Raw genomic sequence first — 20,309 nt, forward strand, 5'->3', positions numbered from 1 at the left:
AGAAGAACTGGCAGTAGTCAATGCTTTGCAGCCACGAGGCAACTAGCGGTGGGCTCCGAACCAGTGGGCTCACTCCTCAGGTCTTGTGTCCATGCTGGGTCCTACCCACCGCCACTTCATTTGTTGCGCTTTATGAGCATAGTAGTCGGTTAAACCTAGGGCTACAATTTAACTTTCAGATAGCTCTTACTTTTGTTTTACGACCCTCAGTTAACACTTGACTCTGAGATATTCTTAGGGTTAACGTTTACCGTGAATGAATCAGTGGTTCACCACTTAACCTGGAGCGAATGAGCATCAGATAAGAAAATTGTGAGACATCAGGCGAGATTAATTGTTGACAGTGATAGAGAAGATCACTATTTGGTAATTTTCAATGGAGTTTAATGCAGGATTCCATGTACTAATTTAATACTGCATAAAAAATGCTTCTTTTCATTCATTGACTTATGGTTAAAATTACGTGATGTGTTGATGTAGGTAGGCCTATTGCTGAGTCGTAAATTATATTTGTGTTTTGTTAACCTCTGAGGAATCGTGATGCATATGTGTGTGTATATATATTGTACATGTGATGGCTTAAAAACTTGTATTAATTTACTGCAATTTTAAATTGCAAAAGAAGTGTCATTCCAACTAATAAAATTTGTGTATTGTGAGAAATAGCTGGTAAATCAACTACCAGAACTGTTGGTTAGAATAAAGGTGGGATATTCCATATCAATCAACCAATAAAATAATTATTTTAAACCTTGAGGTTTTCTAAATGTATCATATTTGGTGATTGTATTATACTCATCAGTATGACCAAAAATACAAAGTAAAATCTTTTTTTGTCCTTTGGTTTTTGATCTATAAATTTTGAAAAAAAAAAAAAAAATATTATATTGTAGGAAATTTAGAAATATTTAAAAGCATATTACTCTAAAATCATGTCTTAAAAAGCTCAAATTTGTACCATTCTCTTTAGAATGACAAAGGCTTTAATTTTGAACTTGAGTGTATCAGATCACTTTATATTTTTTCGAAAGAACTCAAAAAATAAAAGTTTTTTAATAAAAAGAACCAAAATTTTAATTTGAAACTTTGATGGAAAAAAAAATTATTTTGTACCAAACCTCTTTAGTAAGTTGTGTACAAAGTGTCCAATGGTATCATATTGAAATTATTTTTTATATGAAAATTGATGCGTGTGAAAATTCTACTAATTCATGACTTGTTAAATTATAAAAAAAACTTATTTAACTTTTTTATTAAACTTGTCTTAATAATTGATTCTCCATTATACCATAAAAATTTATGTAAGAAAAGTTATGTCAAAATAGGGTGATAATAGTTTCTTTGGTAAATATAACAACTGGACCAAACAGGAGCTATTCAAATAGTGACATGTTTCTTTCCTGTCTCAACATGGAACCCTTAGTCAGCTTCCTTCTACTAGGGCTCTTGTCTTCAGTTATTGTGTTATGAGTTGTCTCCGAGTGAATAAAGTGCTCTGTGTAAGTTCATAAGGTACAAATGGAAAAACCGTGGAGTAAATATTGTTGCAATACTTTTAACTAAAAACCTAAAGAATGTTACACCATGGATAACCAAGCCAAATGATATTAAAGATGGAATGATAATTTACTCTTCTTGCCGCTTAGAGTTAAGTAAGAAACAATCATACTCAAGTTCTAAAAGTGATACAAATATTCATGATGAACCATTTGAAAATTTAAATACAAAACCAGGTATCCAGCAAATATGATCCTTAGTATATGGCTTTAGAATCAGGTATAGATTTTGTAAATGCCTCATTGATGTCAATAGAATAATTATAGATATAGAAATATAGAATTACACGTAAATCAAATAAGAAATACTGAAAAGAAAAACTTAACAAAATTAAATTAAGATTTAATTAAACTTTTTTCCAAGCTGGCAACATAGGGAAGGATACAAAGAATCCACCAGACATCTCGCAGACAGAAATTCTTGTTCAGCTAAAAGAAAAATTTGCAACAGCAAGCAAGAGTGCAAAACTTAACAATTTTACCAACAGTTGGTCTTGTGCAAAAATGAAACATGAATTTGATATTAGTAACTATATGGCAAGGAAAGCAAAAAAAAACTGTTGAAGAAAAGGGAGTGCTATCGACACCTGATCCAAAACCTGGAAAAACTCTACCTTGCGAAACAGGTGTGTTGGTAACCGTATTCTATAATGGTGACAAAGTGAGTAGACAAATGCATGGAAAAAAAGATGTCTCCATTGGGAAAGACACTGAAAATAAGCCAATCCATGTTTGAAAAAAGGTTGATTTTGGGAAATTTGTGTGAAATTTACAATATTTTCAAATCAAAATTCCCTTATTTTAAAATTGGTTTTTCAAAGTTGGCAGAAATGGGGCCCAAGAACTGCATTATTGCTATTGCCAGTGGCACTCATTCGGTATGTTGGCACTGCACACCAGAATATAAAACTCATGTTTTCAGGAGGTAGGTTAAATAAATTGACACTTCACGGCTCTGATAGTCCTCTATCGAGTTATAAGGGATGTATGGTTAAAGTTATGTGCACTCCACCATTATAGAGGAGGAAATGATTGATGACATCACTTACAAACAATGGATTACTGTTGATGCAATTTCGAAACATTTACCAAACCATTTGATGAGTTTGTTCAAGAAATTGACAATCAATTGAGTAACCTTAAAAAACATGACACTGTTGCTATACAACAATCAAGGTTTTTCTCTGAAAAAAAAAATCTATGTTGGAAGAAAGTGAAGCTGTAGTAACATTGGATTTTGTTGAAATTTATTGGTTTGTTTTACAAGATGAGGCTCAAAGGGTTTCATTGGAACAATTCTATGGCTACTGTGCACCCTTTTGTAGTAAATTTCAAGGCAAGCATTCAAGAAACAGGAAAACAAGAGCTAGTTCATCAGGGTTTTGTATTAATATTAGACTGCCTAACACACAATACTGTTGTTTTTAATGATTTCCTGAAAAAGTTTATCCTATTTCTGAGAAATTATTTGTCAAAATGGAAAAAGCTGTACTATTTTTCAGATGGTTCAGCTGCACAGTACAAAAATCGTAAGAATTTTCTGAACTTTGCAATTAAAAAGAGGACTTTGATGGACTTGAGGCTGAGTGGAAAATTTGTGCTACATCACATGGGAAGTGAGTTTGTGATAGAGTTGGGGGTATGGTAAAAAACTAAAAAGGCTTGCTGCCAAAGCCAGCTTCCAAAATCCATTAGAAAACCAAATTCCAACTCCTTTTTAGCTTTTTCAGTGGGGTGTGAACATTTTTCCATCCATTAAATTTTTTTATGTAACCAGGGACGAGTATATAAATGAAGAAAAGATTCTAAAACCAAGGTTTGAAAAAGTTGTGGCAGTCTCTAGGACCCAGAAATTCCATGACTTCATCTCTCTAGATCTAAATAGGGTCAAAACCAAAATTTACTCATTTCTGATGATTTAGAAACACATAAGGTACAGCAACTGTGGTGAGAAGACATTCCTTTTGAAGAAATTGTGGGTTTTGTTGCTTGTGCGTATGATAAGAAGTGGTGGTTGGTGCATATTGACTCAAAAGATGATGTTGAACATGAATTTCGTGTTTCCTTTCTTCACTCAAAAGGACCATCGGTATTATTCACATATCCTAGGAGAGCAGATACCTTAGCACTGCCAATAAACTATATTTTCTGCAAATTACATCCAACCAAAGCAACAGGCAGAACCTATCAAGTACCAGCATATGAAATGGCTGAAGCAGCACAAGTTTTGGCAAAGATTTGAAGTGCTAAAAGAAGGGGAAAAACTTTTCATTGAGTGTAAAGTAAATTGAATTTTTTGTTTAAATAAAATTGGTAAAATTATATTTAATTTTAAATAAAATCAATTGTGGTTTAAAATATTAATTTTTATTTAGGCTAACAAGTAATGAATTTAATGCAGTTTTTTTGTACATATGCCATTGCAGTTGCAACTAAATCAAAATTCCCCATTGCATGAATCATTTTGGAATACCATCAAGTAATTTTGTACACAACTTACTAAAGAGGTTTTGAATAAAATATATTTTTGCATCAAAATTAAAAATTCTAATTTTTGTTTTTTATAAAATAAATTATTTTTTAGTTGTTTGGAAAAAAATATAAAATGATGTGCTACACTCAAGTTATATGTTAAATTAAAGCCCTTGTCATTTTAAAGAGAATGGTACAAATTTGAGCTTTCTAGGACAAACGATTTTAGAGTTACATGTTTTTAAATATATCAAAATGTTCCTACAAACTAGTTTTTAATTAAAAATATATATATAACTACAAAACCAAAGGTGATAAAAATCCAGACTTTAATTTTTATCTGCTAAGCTTATATTATCACATATAAAAAAAACATAAAGATCTGAAGACTACATGTTTTGACCGTGGGTTGATTTGTTGTGGAATGACCCAGATGTAAATGTATTTGTATTAAAGAAACCTTACTCTGGGATTGAAATATATTTCAAATGACTCCAGTCTTAGGGCAATTTTGCCAGATTGCAGTTAAATATGAAAATAAAGGATTTGCTTTTCTCCTTTCCCTATCTTAAAAACTATACTACCATCCTGCAATGCAAGTAACGTGTGTAGATAATATAATTGAAATGAAAACGGCATACCTAAAACCCACATCATTGAAATGAAAATTGCCATGTGGGCAATTCCATGCATAAGTCTATCATAAATGAAAAAAATAAATATCTGATTTTGGTAGTAAAAATACTTTAATATGGTGGCAACATTATATTATTTTTACATTTTTATAATGGCAGCAATTTTTTGATATTTGTTTTCTGGGAACACTGTCATTTACGAAATGGCGTTGTGGGCTCAGCTGATAGTGGTTTTTGTGGTGGAGTTTTGATTAAATTTTCACGGTAAGTATTTTGAATTATTGTTATATTTTATTATATACTGACTGTTCAAATGATGTGATATCAATAAAGAGTGTGTTATTCATGTTAATTTAATTTTTTTAAGAGATACATATTAGGTTTGTAAGATCACAGTGTCAAGGTGTAGTGTCGGTCACAGAATAGACATACTTTTCTCTCTAACTATAGTAAAATTACTTAATTATCATGAAAATAAGTATTTTTTTCTACTTGATGGCATTACTCAAATGATGCCGACAGTAAAAATTTATTATTTTTTTTATAATGCCCAAACTCTAAGAAACATTGTTGTAGTGTCAGTCACTTTGTAGAGTCGGTCACATAGTAAGTCGAGTCAATCACAGCCTGTGTCATAATTAAATGTAGCTTTTTGTTTGTTTCTTTTTCTCATAGATGGGGAAAACAGCTGCAGAAAGAAAGCGTAAGCAGAGAGAGAAGCTGAAAGTTAAAGGATTATTTGAAGAATTTAAGAAAAAAGAATCTCAAAACAGGAAACGCCGACACTTAATAAAACAAACAGCATCGGTTGACATGCTTAAAGCCTTACGTGAAAAAAAATTAGAAGAGATGAGAAGATACAGAAGTAAGATTAAAGAAAAAAAAAAAACAAATGTTAGAATCCACTGATACATCTGCCAAAGATGAGACTCCTACTAAAGCATTTGCCTCAAAAAGCTCATATGAAAAAGCGGTCGCGAAAGTCAAATGGAATCTGCCATTGAGTCCTTCGAAGTGTAGAGCAGTTGTGCATACATTAGCAAGACAAATAACTCCTGAAATAATAACACCTAAACACAACGAACCGAAGAAAACAATCTCTGCTGACATAGTTGCAAAAGTCAAAATTTTTTATGTCTGTGATGATATTAGTCGCCAAAATCCTGGCATTAAAGATACAACAATAGTTTGTCTTGAAGATGGAATAAAAGTTAAAATGCAAAACAGGCATTTGTTCAGCAATGTTCTCGAAACATATGCTCTGTTTAGTGATGAATTTGGAACATGTATAGGTAAAAGTAAATTTGCTGAACTACGACCAAAACATGTTTTGCTAAGTTGCCAAACACCTGAAAATGTTTGCCTTTACAAGTATCATAAAAATTACATGTTAGCTGTAAACACACTGTCCAAAAATTGCTATGACATCCCTGGTTACCACAAAAAACTTTTTGACATAAATTTCTCTATGTCAAGCACCAACAACATCCTGTTGGAATGATAAATGTACAAAATGTAAAAATATGATGCAGTCTAAATTAGAAAAAGCTAATTGTTCCATTAAAGATAAAGTTAGCTGGTATGAATGGAAAGAAGAAAATGACGACTTAGAAAGGTTTTACTGAAAGGTACAGTGTCAATGCTCTGTGAACATATTTCGAAAATGACTCCACAGTTTAAGGAACACAGTTACATAAAAAGGGAACAAGCACAGAGTTACATACAAGATCGCATTGATTGTATGAGTTCAGATTGCAACTTTGCGCTTCTGCAAGTTGATTTTGCAGAATATTATACCTGTGTTTCGCAGGATGAAATTCAATTTTATCATTGGGTGCAGCCACAACTTTCTTTATTTATTGTGTCTTTGTGGTTTCATCAAAAACAGCATGCAATTACGATAGCATAGGATAATCTTAATCACTATAAAGATACGGTGATACCTTATATTGATAGGATATTAATAGAAATACCTGAAGATGTAAAAGAAGTGCGCATATGGTCAGATGGTCCAGCTTCACAATTCAAAAATCAATTTATTGCTAACTCTCTTCCAATGATTGAAAAATGTCATAATTTGAAAATCACGTGGAATTTTTTTGCCACTTCTCACGGGAAAGGGCCAGTAGACGTAATTGGAGGTGCTCTTAAATGTCGCGTACAAAATTTAGTATGAGGAGAGAGTAAATTGTGTCTAATGCACACAATTTTTCTGAAGCTGTAAACAAAAACTCAAAGGTACAAATCATTTTGATGAATGATGAGGATTTCAGTAAATGTCATGAAGACCTAGCATTAAGAACAGTTTTTGAGAAAGCTATGGCTATTAAGGACATTAAAAAAATGCACAAATTTTACATAAATAAATTTATATACGTCAAAGCCCTGCAACTATCTCGCTTGCAAAAAACAACATATGAAGAAGTGTTTTCTGATGAATCGGCAGACAATGATGAAAGAGATCTTCTAATGCCTGATACATCACCAGATGAAAAAGAAAATAATGCTCCAACAGACGCTGGACCTAATGGTTTAGAACTTACTGCTAATAACATCCGACATGGTGTGTTTGTACTGGCACAGTTTGCCACAAAAAACAAACGTCAGATGTATCGTTACCTCACTATTTGCCAGAGTGATGTAGATGAAGAGGGGGAAGTCAAACTTATGAGCCTAAAAGTTGCAATGATGCCTCTTTATTTAGAGCTGATGAGGAAGATATATCTTATGTAGCTTTTGATGACATACTGGAGATATTACCTAATCCTAGTCTGATTCTTAAGGGCAATAGAGTCTATTATAAGTTTCCAAAAAGTCTAGATGTGTCTTTGAAAAGGCTTAAAAGAATTTGTACTTTGTTAAGAAATTTTCTAAGTTTTTTGAATAATTTTATTTCTTGTTTCTAAAAATGTTTTATTTTTAATTATTTAAGTTTCATATTATAAGTATATCAACATATTATAAGCTGTTTCGTTTAGGTGGTGTTTTTGTTCAAAAATAGCATTTTAACGAGTTCAATAACTACACTTTTGTAGCTTTAAAATAATTTTAGAGTTCCTATTTATGTGTTGTGATTTAAATCCTAAGGTTTCATTTAAAAATACTGCCTTTTACACTACACAAAGTGATTGTAGTGTCGGTCACAATTCATTTTACTAATAAATATTTTCTTATATAACTTAAAGCTTTTATTTCACCATTTTATAGTAGTAGTGTTTCATGCACTTTCGATAAAAACACAAATTGAAGTTATTACGCCAGTACAGAGGAAGATTATTGAAGTTTAAAAACACTCTCGAAATTGACTTCCTTTTGTATGTAGTGTCAGTCACATTTATATTTTACTAAATAAATGATATTTCACAATATCATTGGTTGTCATTTTTTCTTTAGATAATAATTGTTGAAACTGCTATAAAGCCATGTTTAAATTGAAACTAAAAACAGAGTACTAATCGTAATATAAGACAAAACAAAACGCAAATTGTGTCAAATGTAGAGTCAGTCATATATGGAATTGCCCATGTAGTTTTCTGAGACAGGATCTACATGAATGGATTATTAAATAAACAATATTGTCGCGGGGCGGAAGTGAGAGTAACTCTTTAACAAAGCGACTCGCTTGCTTAACTTAATAACATACTTTAATGTACCTAGGATCAAAGTGAATAGGTTCGTCATCCCGTACAGGATGTCTGGGGAGAGATCAACTTAAGGAGATTTTCAAATTAACTTTGAAATTTACGAAGGAAACTGTCAATTGACGAAGAATTCTGGATAATTAGTAACCACCTAAATTAAAATGTTTTTATTTTTAAATTCAAATAATCAAAATCAGTCTTAAAGAACATTTACAAAGCGGGATTAAAATTTACAACAATCTCTTCACTAAACTACTGAACGACCATACAAGAGAGAGAGAGAGAGAACTTCACTAAGCTCTTCCCTAATCATTCTGAATACATCTTAATTTATAATTAACATTAAAACAAAGATAAAGCAATACTCACTTTTTCCAATAAGCATTTCTTGATCAATTACTTTAAAAACTAATGTAGGGGCCTCTCCTGCCCTTAAAAACCCGAACGAACATTACATTTTCAAAACTATGACGCTAACGACTCGTGACCCCTGACGAGAGACCTAGCCCCGCCAGAGAGAGCTTAAAGACGGTTACATTATAAACTAACTTAAACTACGTTACGAACTAAACAACTCGTTACCACAGGTGAGGGCCATAGCCTCCGCCTGAGTGAGCTTGAATTCCTACATGACGATCTAAATGGACTCGTTACCACAGGTGAGTGCCATAGCCTCCGCCTGAGTGAGCCCCGAGCGAACACTCACTTGCGCTTAAATTCGCTCGCCCTGCCGCGCCTAGCATAACAAACGCTCGTTATTGAAGCCAAATTTACTAATCAACTCACTAGGACATCTGGGAAGGCTACCCCCCTCTACCCCGACGTGCAGGCCACACCGCGCGGCTTGTTACGACAGTGCGCGGCCGAAAAAACAACAAACAAAAATCTGCAAGCCCGCAGCGCGCCGCGCCGGCCCCGTGCCCCGATTACATGGTCACGCCACTTGGCGCTGACGAGTGAACAGAGCAGCCAGCCCAGAGTCCCGTCAGTACAGTCCCTAAATTTGATTTCAAAAACCCTGCAAAATTTCGAACCGTGACAATATGAAAGAAAGATTTGTTTTTGTGTAATGGAAACCTATTTTCTCTATCTGTATAATATTTGTATGCAGAGACTTATTTCTGTTAGGTTTGTCTTAAATTTACCTATCTAACCTAACGGAGATCATGCTATGAAATACAAGAGTATATTTGAAAACAAGAAAATGGACATGGTTAGGCAGAATGCAAAGAAAGATAGATGTCACAGGTAGTTATTTTGTTTCATTTTATGTAATTCTGTTGCCAGATAAAATTTATGAAATTTTTTTTGTTGTACCCATCATAATTATGATTTAGAATTAATAGTATCACACAAAAAAACAAAATTCTGACCGCTGACTATCAGAATACTGGAGAGATGTCTTGCAACACTTAAAAAACAAATGTAACCAAAATTCAGTTAATTTTATTACCAACATATCCAATATTACTCCACATGCTTCACCAGGTTTCGATTAGCCAACTTCCGGTTAAATACGAGTCGTTAAACACTATTTGTTTTTCAACCAGAGGTTAGCTTAGCTGTCGGTTGGCTATTCTTTAGATTTAACGGGAGATCGTAAATCTGGCCCTTACACATTCAAACTCAAACTTTGAATATTTACTATGGTCATGTAACGACTTCTTAAGAAAATATTTCGACAATCTTTAAATGTCACATTAATTTTATAAAATTAGATGTCTTTGAAACAGATTTAAGAAGTAGAAGGACTTGTACAACCTCTTGTTATCAGAGAAAGCTGAAACACTTGAGTCGGCTAGTGCAAAAAGTTAATTTTCAGTGGGTTGTTTCTAGAAAGTAAAGTGATTTTTTTTGTCATTGTTAAAAAAAAATTTATACTTTAGAAAGGCAAATTCAATGTCTTGTTTCAAAAAAAAAAAAAAAAAAAAAAAGACCACTGCCATTGACAAGTGGTAAAGAGCTATCTTCACACAAACATTTAAGGTACTATTTAGGACATGCGATACCATTGAGGTACCCGTGAAGAGTGTGCTGGTAAATCTAAGCGGTAATGCAGGCCGTGCTCCTCTGGCCACTCAGGCATGCGTGCAATACTGTATGTATGACTGTGAGAACTGTGTAGCTAGAGGGGGGGGGGGGGGGGGAAGGGGTTGAGGGACCCGGCTGGAAAGGGGAAAATAATTTGCTGGGAAAACAATTTTTCCCTGCCAATAAAATATCTTGTACTGTTTCACTCTTGGGTCTTCTGTGTTTCTAAATCACTTGCCAAACAGCAATAACCTAACAGAGCAGTACTGACAAATCAGGTCATCAAAGGGCTAGTGGGATGGCAAAAAAGGGAATACCACATACGAGCACGATTGGTTTGCTTGGGCCTGTACAGCCCTCCAGGTAGCACCAGTATCAGATTGGTAAATGTCTTCCAACTTCGAAAAAAAAAATTGATTACTTCAATGCAAATATTGTTTAAAATAAATGCCCAACAAACATCAAACTGATGGGAAAACTGAGACTGTTCAACTCTGTGGAAGTAACAATTAAATAAAATATCACTCTTAAGAAAAGTTGGGGTATCTAGGACCAGAGGGTAACTGGGTCATGGATTTTTTCCATAAAACTTGAGGAGAATTTCACTTCAGGGGGTTGGCAGCTCTGATAGACAATTGCATCTCCCTTCAAAAACCTGCCTCATGTTTCTTAGTGTTGAGGCTTTTTTGTAATTTTTTTGTAATTTTGTAGTGAATGATTTCCATAACAACTTGGTGTGCTCTTGAGTTATGCAGTATCTCTAGATTCACTGTAAGTATTATCAATATTATACTTAATCAGCATAAATTAAAAGCATAATAGAACCTTTTAATTTACTGCCAGAACGTGATCTCTTTTTAAGTTATACGATTGAGTGAGTGGCCCAGTTACCCCCAAAATATTGTAGAAATGGGGTAAGTGGGCGAGGTGCTTGGGGTATCTGGGCCCACCTTGGACCCAGTTACCCCAAGCACATTATTTACCATCATTATTGTTATTTTTTTATTCATTACTGAAGTTATTTTATTTATTTTTTTCCTCGTGAATTACGGTTTTGTTAACTACTCATATAGATTATACTAAATTAGTACTGTGTGTTCTTTCAAAATTGGACTTAATTTCAGGCGTTCTCTTACATCATCGATAACTCAACTATGGTGTGGTTCAAATGACTTGATGTAATTTTTGTATGGGGTTAACATGTTTGCCAACAGACTCACTCACCCCAATTCAGATAACAATAGTTTCTATGAAACCAAGACCCTTAGAGCCCTTTCACATGGGCAATTGAGTTGCCAGTGATTGATCGCACACAAGTTGACAAGACCTGGCAACTGCAGTTGCCACGCCGGAAACTTTTCAGCGATAGTTACCCAATTGCTTAGGTGATCTCAGTCAATATTACCCAGTATTCAACTGTTCGCTGAAGTGAGCTCCAAGCTCTTGTGCTATGGGCGTTATCCATTTTAATTGCATTGATAATGGGTGAATGTGTTGTAGAAAGAAAAAAAAAGGTGAGCTAGTCTTTCGGTACTGCTAGAGATGTGTAACATATAACTCAGTAAATAGCAAATTCATGTGTTCTCATGTTGTAAATACACGAAACTATGACCCAAAATTTAAAATACATTTATAGACGCTAATTACACATAGTTTCCGCACCAGCTGCTAGATTTTGTTGCCGAAGCAGCTATGTCGACTATTGAATCAATCTATTTGCAGAGTGCAATGTTAAACTACCTATATAATGAAATGGCTCCGATTAAAGCGAAAAAGAAGTGGAAAAATACTAAACCCAATTTTTGGACCTGATTTTTAAAGGTATTTTATAATACTGCCCATCTTGTTAAAATGCACTAAACAATTAATACTATAATGTTCCCTTTTGTCTCTATGAATTTTGGTTCGCACCATCCACCACAGATTGCAGCACTGTGGGTACACATTCTCGTTCCATGTGACTTCTGTTACATTCATGAAATTACTTCTACCAAATGCTGTATACCGAGAGCTAAGATGTTACACATCAAAAAGTAATCAAGAAAAAAGAATTGATGGATGCAGACTGACTGAAGTAAGGAGAGAGACTTCTTTTTCATATTTCCTCAATTTTTCTCAATTTTTAAATCAGTTTTTATAAATACTTTATAATGTCACCAGAAACGTTCAATGCACTGTGCCAAATTAAGAAACCGATGTTGAAGTAGCGTTGATATATACCTGTTGAGGAATGAGTTGCAGTCACAATCAGGTATTAATTGTATGAATGACATGAAACAATAAAATAATAAAATTACAAATGTGCAACACTTAATAAACAATAGTTCCTCTACAAAAAATACTTTATCATGAGTAAAAATACATCAAAAATAATTTCTGATTACTATAGCATTACAATAACATATTAATACTAAGTTCAGGATATTGTACTAGGTTCGTAAATTTCATACCACAATTTTTTTCACAAGTTTATTAGCATAAGCAACATTAAATATTTCAGGCTGGCCACTCATGACCAACTCAATGATTGTCTTGGTATCAAATGTAGTACACATGTTTTGCAGTAAAAAAAAGAAAATTTGACAAGAAACAGTTGCCCGTAAATCCAGCAACGGCTAAAAATCAATCCAACAACTTTATGAAAGTAAAGGATTTCCTTTTCTCCTTTTCCTATCTTAAAAACTATACTACCTTCCTGTCATGCAAGTAACGTGTGTGGTGAAACAAATTCTAGTGGGATGTGTTTCTTGTTCTTTTTCCAAGTTCCAACAAAAGACAGTTTCTCTTTCTGCAAGCCTTGTACTAAATCCAAGTTGCTGAACCAGTTATAGGAAGTAATGTTTCTTCCACTCTTGTAAATTTGCCTTGCGAGTATTTTCTCATTTTTTTTTCTTTTGGCTTGTACAGAATGGTACTTCAGGCTGTTTGCCTACAAATACATTAAGATGGTAAGAATAGTATATCTTGGCATCAACCGAAGCATTAATTTTAATTCCATATTTGTTTGGTTTTAAAGGTATGTATTGTCTGAAACCACATCTACCTCTCAGTGGTTCTTTTCGTCAGTGGTTACATTTTATCACCAAGAGTAGCATTTCTGGCAGTTGTCAACAAATGATGGAAACACTTCTCATACAACAGGTAGGATATCACACTGTTTTCTCTCTTCATGCATTGTTTTGTCATGAAATCTGATGCATCGAAGTAAAAAATTTAAAATGTGTCAAGTTCACCACCAGACAAAATCTTTCAACACCATCTCTTTCTGATCCCAATAAGTCTTGTTAACTTTGTTGATTGCCTTTGACAATTCCTGCTGAATAAAGTAGTCCAATAACAGTATTTCTATTTTATCTCTTAATATTTAATCTCTTGCACTATTTTAACTATCTAAAATTGACTCAATGTATTGCTTTGTATACTGGACAATTACATCAACTATACCATCTGTTATAATAAATTTCCAATACTCGATAAGCATTTCAGCTGTCTTGGCTGGCCTTTTTACTCTTAGTAAATAAGTAAATTAGTATGTGATCTCATTCTTCTGTTTTGTACTGTCTTGTTTTCATCCATTTGATGACCTCATCTTTCCCGTTGTAGTAACTATTACCACAAATTTCTACCTCTTCTTCAGTATCATCTTGAGTTCTTTCAGACTTTTCGTGACAATTTTCGACTCTTATCTTTGGTGTCTGTATTACTTACATCCCCAACCTCATCATCGACATTACTTTCATTTTATAACATATAAAATACTGTTTGATAATCATTGAGTTTGCTAATTTCAAAACTAGAATTTTCTTGCAGCAGCATTTTATATACTCAATACTAGGGGTGAGCCGATAACCACTGTACTGCAACATGTTATTTGTTTTGACAGCTTTATTATTATTTATTATGATTTATTTATTGTTTGCTCTATGTCTAAAATGTTATTTATTTTCAGAAATGGTAATTTATTTTTATGTGTATCTATGAGAAAGTGACTATGCACTTTTCTGGACTATTTGAAATATGTATTGTTGGAACCCCTCTAAGGACTAAATGAACTTTAAGACGGTAAACGGTAAAGTTAACGCCGTTATTTTGTAATATAAATTATTATTTTAATATTTTTTGATTTAAATTTTACGTGAAATTTTGTAATCCGCGCTATTGTTGCATGTGGATTTCACGTTTTATTAAGTATTTAATGTAACTGATTTTGGTTTTCAACCAATCACGGGCCGCCATTTGAAAGTTAAGTTAACTGGCTTAATTTAAGAAGCTAGTAGGAAAGAGAGTTCTATAATGGCCAGCTAAGAAAGCTGTAGCTTGTGACGTCGACGGTAATAAATCCTACAATTTAGCTAATGAGCGGTAGGCATCCCGAACCGAGGATGATTAATTATGTATTCTAGGGAGTCTAGAACATAATTTAGGATTTATCTAAAAAGATAAATGACCTAGGAGTGTAAAACGTGAGTAATTAAAAGTGCCAAAAATTTGTTTCCTCCACTTATGCACATCGTCACGTTACTCCCGTTTTCCGTCACATCGCCGCCAAAAACAAATGTAAACATTGATATTTTGCAGTAATTTGACATCATCTACGATATAAACAATATTTTGATATGAATTTAACTGTTTTACACACTATTACATCAACTCAGAGGTCCTACAGATTGAGAGACTCTGAGCTCTACCGACGATATTTTGAACCTTACTAGCCGAGGAAAATTTAATTAAGATCCCTAAAAATATATAGTAAAACTGTGTAATTTCGACGAACCCAAATAAAGACTTTTGTTAAGGCTTAAATGTGCGCACCATAACTCCTGATGATTGGAATTCATGTGTGATCTATGATGCCAAGTACCAGTTAGGTTTTGAATATAGTAAGTAATTAAATAAATACTATTAATAAGGGTAAATTTTAAACCATATTTTTTTTTGGTTTAATAAATAATTATATATTTTATTTATGAGTGTTGTGTTATGTCATTTCTAATGTCATTTGCCCTAGTGTATGTCTATGTATATTGGTACCATTTCCTTTAAAACACAAGTAGGAAGAATTTCTGCACAGATCTATTTTAAGGCCTATACTCAAGTTTTCCCACATAACTATTTGGAGCCCATACGGTGGGGCAGAATATTGAGGTTAAGAAGGGACACCTCATCATTTAGTGTGTAAATACTCTACGAATACCAGTGTTGTGTGCAAGTGCACTAATTGTATAATCAATTATCTATATCAATTACTTCATTATAAGACACCACCATGGCCAGCGAGCAAAATTCATACTTTCTAAGGAACAGATCACTAAGTGTAGGAGAGGAGTATGTGACAGCCCAAGGTTCAGGCAGTGAGTCACAGCCTATGTCATCTGCAGGGAATTCGCCTGTAGTCGTATGTGAGGAGAGGTTAGGGCGGCCCATGTCTCCAATAGCCACACAGCTAGCAGACATGAACGACACTGTCCTTCACACAGCTGCACACCATGACAGCACTCCTACCACACCACCAGTGACCCTAGAGGCATTGATGCAGATTTTGCTGCAGAGCAATGCGAAAATAGACCAAACTAATGCAAAAATGGACCAAATCAGTGCCATTTTGGAACAAAACAACACTGCTCTCACCGAAAAGCTGGAACAAAACAACACTGTGCTTACTGCAAAATTAGAGCAAACCAGTGCCAGCATCAAAAATCTCGAACACAGTATTGAGATTAGGCTCACGCAACAGCATGAGGAGATGCAACAAATTGCACAGCAGGTCTCCCTATACAACAGTAGAGTAGCTGGGTTGGAATCCCATGTCAAATCGCTCAGAAACATGATGGCCAATGAACACCGAGGGCAGGCCAATGCGAGGGAAGAGGTGCGTGAGCACATCTAGCACCTGGAGAGCAGGCTAGGCGACATTGAGGTGGCCACAGCAACACTTCGAGACAGGTTGGAAAACATGTCTGTCCAACCGAGTCCTACAGCTGAGTCAGCTGGTAGTCGAGGCCAGGCCCAGGCAAATGAGTGCCAGGACCCTACTGTTTCCCATGTGTCCACCGCAGGCAAGCAACAGGGCGGCACAGAGTGCTACACTGAGCACCAGTCCCAGGAACTGCCACATACTACCCCAGTTACTCACAGGCCTGCCACCAGAACATTTGTAAACACATCGAGCTTGGACCCCGCTACTTAAATGCACCACCCGGCCAAGCATTGGGCAGAGGCAATGCCCACGTTTTCAGGGAGGGTAACAGAGAGCCCGATCCGATTCCTGAAACGGTTCGAAGAATACGCTGCCACTTTCAATCTCAGCGAGGCTGAGGTGTTGAAGTGCCTCAACAGCGCGCTGAAAGGGCAGGCGTTCTACTGGTGGGAGATGCTCAGTGCAAAAACCAGCAGCTACAACCACTTCCGGGCCATGTTCCGACAGCAGTACTAAAGTCTGCGCATCCAGAGCAATCTGCCTGCCCAGCTCCATACCGAGAGGTATGATCCCAGGAGGGGTACAATGCTGGAAGCCCACCTGTCCACCATGTTCGAGAAGACAAGGTATCTTGATCTGCCCATGACGGACGAGGAGTTTGTAGCGGCGATCTTGACCCAGCTGCCGCTCCGTTATCAGAAGCAGTTGTCTGGCCTGACGTACCGGGACATCACCGAGTTCAGGGAGAGGCTCCTGAACTACGACAAGCTGGAGAAAATGGACCGAACGCCAGCACCTAAGGAGGACCACAAGAGGGTGCCTCAGCACAACCGCCAGCCGCCAATGAACAGTTACTGGCAAAACAGGGACAACAAGCCCAAGGACAACAGGCAAGCAGCTGTCCACACGATGACCTGGCAGCCAAAGAGCAGAGAGCAGAGCTCTTACGGGAGCCAGCGCAAGGGCCCGTACAGCAAGACGAAGACCTGGTGGTCGAACACGAGGAATTACCACAGCGACGAAGAAGCGTACCAGCGCAAGAGGAAGGACGACTGCAATGACAACCGCCGCCGTTCCTACTTGCCTGAGGTACGGCCTCCCAGGATCATCGTCAGACGACGAACGAGAGTATGCGTGGAATTACCGCAAGACGGAGGAACCTCGATACCAGGGCCAGCACGAAGAGACCCGAATGCCACCACACCATTACTCCCCCCAGACAACGGAGAACCATGGCGGCCAGGCCTATAGTAGCCAGTTCTCTGGAAACAACCGGAGATTCCAGAACGCAACGTTTCAACCACCATTCCAGCAGCATGCAGGACATCAGGCTGCATACTACCAGCAAGGAGAAGTGAACCCGGTAGCAGCAGAGTTCAAGGCTACAGTGTCCAGCATCGCAGGACCAAGACAATGGAACAGCGAGGGACACCAACAAGTTCAAGGTGGACGTGCAAATCAAAGCACGTTAAACTAGAACGGGTTTCAGTTAGATCGCCCCGAACAGAAACCCACTATTCAGGCTCAGGGGTACAAGACGACAAAACTCCAATCTACAGTTGCATCAGCTACGACAAATTTATATGCACTATAATGTTAAGGGAAAGTGAAAGGGATTTCCTACGTAACGAGAATGATGAAAACAGAGTTCATCAAGTTTGTACAGTTTGTCCACATGTGACATTAAAGATTGGAGAATGCAATGTTGATGCATTGATAGACAGTGGCGCTGAATTCACATGTATCAGCGAGGAGTTGGTGAACTACCTCGAGCATGATACCTGTACCAGCACTCAAGATTATTGGATTGACATCAAGGGCAAGCCCTATTGTAAACAGACAGGTACTGATAACAGTACACGGCCTAGGCAAACCGAAGGACATGACTGCACTAGTTGTGAAAGGCCTAGCAAAACCGCTCATAATAGGTACTGATTTTCTATCACAATTCGGTGTAGTGATAGATTTTAAATTGTGTGCAATTCATTCGAGTGACTGTGAAACTCCAGTCTCACTCACAGGCAAGTGGCACGTGAGAGAAAATTTTGTGGGAATATTGTACAGTGAACCCATGCATAGGCACATATACAACGTACAAGCAAGTGAGCAACTTCAGGCTTCACTTGAAGACATCAGGCAGTCACTACAGGAGGTGAGAAGTGTATCACCCAGCCAGCTGCAACAACTGTTTAGTGTACTGGCCAACTTCCAGTCAGTATTTTCTGACAAACCAGGCCGAAACAGATTCTACCAGGCTAGAATTAAAATTAATGAGGAGGCACCGTACCACCGCAAATGTTATCCCATTCCGGTGAAGTACGTTCAGGAAGCCACAGCCTACCTGCAGCTTATGATTGATTGGAATGTGATCAGGAGAGAGGCAAGCCCCTATGCTAACCCCATAGTATGTGTGAGTAAACGAGAAGGAACAGTGAGACTGTGTCTCGATGCTAGGGAGCTGAATAAAATTACAGTTAAGGACAGGGAGAGTCCCATACTAACGGCAGAAATTTTGAGATTGTATCAAGGTGTGAAGTATCTCACTACCATGGATCTGTCGTCAGGCTATTGGCAAATACCATTAGAGCCTAGCTCCTGTCAATACACTTCATTTCTATTTAGGAATCAACAGTATGTGTTTACAGTCATGCCATTTGGACTGTGTAACGCAGTGGCTAACTTTACGAGATGTTTAGACGCAACCTTAGGACCCCAGTGTCAGGGATTTGCAAGGGCGTATGTCAATGACATATTAATAACATCCTCAAGCTTTGAAGAACACATGCAGCATGTTGCCACAGTACTGCATAGACTGCAAGAGGCAGGCATGACTGTCAAAATTCGAAAATCTGTTCTGCAGAGAGGACTTAATTTCTGGGACACATCCTCACACCTGAAGGCATTAAGACAGCCCCAGACAAGCTGCAGAACATACAAGAATTTCCCACACCAAGGAACGTGAAACAGCTAAGAGCGTTTCTAGGAATAATTGGTTTTTACAGGATATACTCCAACCAAGTTGCACAGTGTGCAGTTCCGCTGTTCAGCCTATTGAAGAAAGGTCAAGCATGGAGGTGGAGTGAAGAGCACGAGCAAGCCTTTATCAGCCTGAAGAACTTGTTCCTGACTGAACACGTCATCTACCATCCAACACAAGGGAAGGGATTTCTGTTATACACAGATGCCTCAGACACAGCCCTAGGATGCAAGCTTGCACAGGAGGAAAATGGAGTTGAGAAGACTGTAGCTATGGCTAGTCGCACTCTCAACCAGGCAGAGAGGAATTACACTGTTACAGAGCGAGAGGCTCTGGCCATTATTTGGGCACTCCAGAAATACAGGGATCTGCTACTTGGAGAAACGGTGAAATTGTTAACAGATCACCAAGCGTTAACATGCCTTAAGGCAGGCAAGTTATTTGGAAGCCGCCTTACGAGATGGTTTTTGCTACAGTAGGAATATGATATTCACATACATCATATCAAGAGATCTGCCAACACCACTGCAGATTACCTAAGTCGCCTGCATGAACTGCAAGAAAGTTCACCATCAACATTAAAATGTCAGAAAGAATTCCTAGTGGCACCAGTATCCACGGAAATATTTAAAACAAATCCTAAGCTCCGAGTTATCCTGAAGGATCTACAATGTAAACAACAAGCAGATGCGTACTACAAGAGCACCATCTCACAGCTGCAGAAAAAGTCAGCTGACAACAAAATTCATCAACATTTCTGCATATCTGAAGATAATGTTTTGTTTGCCCAGTCCAAGAGGAGAGACATATTCGAAGATCACTGGAAACCAGTGATACCAGCTGACCTGAGACAACCAGTCACCTGGGAACTGCATGTAGCATTGGGACATGTAGTGAGCAAGAAGCTCATTGAGGCATTAAAGAGGCAAGTGTATTGGCCTAACATGTCACGTTATGTGAGTAAGGTCACAAGTGCCTGTGACCTATGCCAGAAGGTGAAGCCACCTGGACAACACCTGCATGCAGTATTACAGCCCATCATTCCAACAGCACCATTGGAATTATTATCAGTAGATTTAT

The 20,309-nt window shown here is 36.9% G+C and overlaps 1 protein-coding gene across 5 annotated transcripts in view; it reads left to right on the plus strand.

Annotated features, from left to right (window-relative positions):
- Positions 1-20,309, plus strand: part of LOC134527337 (PX domain-containing protein kinase-like protein) — a 160,837-nt gene that overhangs the window by 19,138 nt on the left and 121,390 nt on the right. The window lies entirely within an intron of this gene.

This window comes from Bacillus rossius, chromosome 1 (assembly GCF_032445375.1).
Source record: "Bacillus rossius redtenbacheri isolate Brsri chromosome 1, Brsri_v3, whole genome shotgun sequence".
Classification (NCBI taxonomy): domain Eukaryota; kingdom Metazoa; phylum Arthropoda; class Insecta; order Phasmatodea; family Bacillidae; genus Bacillus; species Bacillus rossius.